Below are 3,611 nucleotides of genomic sequence, written 5' to 3'. Positions count from 1 at the left end.
GGTGCCCGGTCGTGGATAGAACTTCCATGGTGATCCTAAGAGTCGATTCTTTTGACTATCGACTGTCTCTTGAGACTAAGGCAGATTTTGGGTGACTTTGGTTTCTTTCTCACGGTCATCCGTAACAGGGGCCAAGTAGATTTTTTCTGGTCATTTCATGCTTTGTGCTTAGATCGGAAGGAGTTCGAGTTGAAGGAAATATTCAGCCTTTATCGTGTACTCGATATTTCTCGGGGCCACTCGAGGAGTCAGAATCGAAATGCATGGCCATGCTCGGATACGGATTCGTTTTATCGGTTAAGTTACTCTCTAGTCGGGGAAACCACTCTAGATACAGATCGATTGTAAAATACGACCTTTGCGGATCCGGATCTGCAAATTGTTTTACATTGAGTGGGAGAAATTTTAAATGAATATGAGAATCGGTTATCGCACGTACACTTGTACGGACAAGTGGGAGTTTGTTGGAGCTTGTGTCCTCCAGTTAGTGCGGATAACATCATTGCACATACACTTGTACGGACAAGTGGGAGCTTGTTGGGGCTGGTGTCCTTAACAGTTAGTGCAAGGACTTATAAATCTCTAAAAGGATCAAAGGGCATACTTTTGGTATTATCATCAGTTGATCCACGTTTATCAATAACGGTTGGCTTGCTAGATAAGTTTGACGTTATTGTCATACAGATGGCGGTGATCAACTGGTCCCTAAAAGTCACACCTATAGGATACGTTTGAGAGATGTGACGGTATGAAAATACAGTCATGTAGATGCCAATTTTGACTAACCAGTTAGTCTGAGTTATTTGACTAATAATTAGTCAAAATGTGATGTTGAGATATTTTATTTAATACGGATTAAATAATAATGGCTAAGACGAATTAAGCGGTTAATTCGTAAAATTGAATATAAGCGTTTTATATTTAATTAAATGTATATTGAATATAATTATACAAAGATCTTGTTTTGTCGGACATGTATTAATAATTCAACTAACCCGTATTATTAGTTGATGCCTTAATTTCCGATAACCGATAACAGTTTATAATAAACACCGCGTCGTATACATTTTAGCCTCGGACCACGAGTTAAACATAAGGAGAAAATGGAAGCCCATTTCCCCCTTGATCCACTCGGCCAAACCGAGATTAGGAGAACAAAAGGGAGAGTTTCTCCTCCCTTCTAACCTAATCATTTCATTTGTAAAAATTCTAGGGTTTTTGAGAAAGTGCCTCTCAGAAATTCGGATCTCTCATCCAACACAAACTCACAAAACAATCCCCTCAATATTGCAAGGCAATTAGGGGATTCTCTCTAGCACAAGGGCATTTCTCGGACTATCTTGGGTGCAACAATTAGGAGGAGATCTACCTTGATCTCTCATTGCCATTTTGCACTAGGACCGAAGGTTATTTCTATTGCTTAATCGTTTCATCATTTTATTCGTTTTATGACCATAATCACATGTAAATTTTGCGTTATAGTCCTAATTTTATAGGGTAGTATACGGATATTACCCCACAACATGTGCATTCTCCTCAGCTGCTTTCTTGTCCATCATGAACAGCTTTCCACTGGTCTTCTGTCCACCTCCCTGGACAGTACTGGCTGATGTGGTCGGCTTAGCACCCGACCCCTGATTGTTGTTGTTGTTCGTAGCTGGTTTCTGATAAGAATTACCGCCATTGCGGTTACCTCCACCCCGATAGCTCGACTTCCCGGTTAGACCATGACCCAGACGGTCTATTACTCGCATAACTCTGTGCAGGTCCCTGAGAATAGCTCCCCCGAGCCGATCCCTGAAAAGCTCCCGGTGCACTCGTGCACTCATGTCTCTTGTGGCCTACACCACCACAGCCATAGCAGGTCATCCCCCAACTACCACTACCACTCACACGGCCACGCCCAAAGGAAGCCCCAAAGATCAATCCGACCCGAAGAAAACCCTCTAGCTTGGGTGTGGTTGCCTTTCTTATGACTAGATTGGCCACCACCCTCACTCTCAGCCTTTCTTTTCTCACTCACTCTCTCCTGAGCCATCTCCACCAACCTCTCAGCTCTCCCAGCCCTCTCATAAGCTTCCTTAACATCGGTAAGGACTCCCACAAGTAACTTATCCATAATCTTGGGTGTCAACCATCTCTCAAACCTCAGCGCCAGGTTCTCCTCACTCAAACCCATATCCTCAGCATACCTAGACTTCTCATTAAACTGCTTGTAGTACTCAGCAACTGACATATCAGATGTCATCTTAAACCCATCAAAATCCTTCCTCAGCTTACTCCTCACATGCTCCGGTACAAACTCTTTCCTCATAGCCCTCCGAAACTCTTCCCAAGGTATAGCAGGTAAACCCTGGTTTGCATACATCTCCCTAGCACTCACCTTCACCGTATCCCACCACTTGCCAGCTGCTTCCCTCAGGTAGAACGCAGCTTGTTCTACTCTCATCTCATCAGGACAATGAACCAGGTCTAGTATGTTCTCCATCTCACGATGCCAGTTGTCAAGAAGGTTTGGTTCCCCGGTTCTCGTGTACTCTTTTGGGTTAAACCTCGCTATATAGAGACTGATCTTAGAGTGATCAACCTTCTTATCCTTATTCACTTTCTTTAAGGCCTCAGTAAGAGCATCTTGATGCTCCAACATCTCAACGATATCATCCATATTCATGGTCTCAGCTCTCGCATTATACGCGTTTCTCTTGGGCTGTATATCTTGAAACTATATAAGAAAGGGTAGATATAAACATACGCACTAAAACCTCAAAACCCGAAAGCGGACTGCCCAAAACACACTCGATCGAGTGCCTAAACCTACTCGATTGAGTAAGAGGCTACTCGATCGAGTGCCCACCATACTCGATCGAGTGCCTCGACATCAAACCCCATACAGACCATCTGATCTCTAAAATACTCGACCGAGTAGCCAGGCTACTCGATCGAGTGCCCGAGGTACTCGGTCGAGTGCCCAAAAACACGATTCTGGTTGCAAAAACGTCAACTCGATCGAGTCATGCTAACTCGAATATGCTACCCGCATGCTATATCATATCCCAACATATGAAACAACTTTATAAACACAACATTATATCATAGTTAAGCATACTATGCTACTAAGCTCTTCATATGATTAACGAAACAACTATATCATGTTATCAAACGCCACATAGTAAACATCCAACATGCTTCTTATTCCAACACAGTTCTATATGTCTCAACAATCTTTCATTCATATTCTCAACCTTCTACTCCAATCATCCAACAATTACAACATACTTCATCACATCCACACACAAGCGAACAAACAACACATACGACTTGACATACACCCCCCATGTGACCGGTTCAAAATTGTAGGGCGAGTTCGCGACTTTAGGACGTCTCCCAAGCCTTTGCATTAGCTCCTACAACCTTTACCCCGAGTTCATTTTAATTGACTCCCTATATTCATTAGGTTCATTGGTTACAGGTTTCAGGAACCTGGCTCTGATACCATTTTGTAACACCCCCATACTCCAAGTGCCTTACCAGGACCACCCAGGTATAAGGATGTTACCATCTCGGTTACCCGAGGCAATGATAATCAAATAAACAATAATGAAACAACGTTT

The sequence above is a fragment of the Silene latifolia genome, chromosome 9 (assembly GCF_048544455.1).
Source record: "Silene latifolia isolate original U9 population chromosome 9, ASM4854445v1, whole genome shotgun sequence".
Taxonomy (NCBI): Eukaryota; Viridiplantae; Streptophyta; class Magnoliopsida; order Caryophyllales; family Caryophyllaceae; genus Silene; species Silene latifolia.
Note: the sequence above shows the minus strand (reverse complement) of the source record.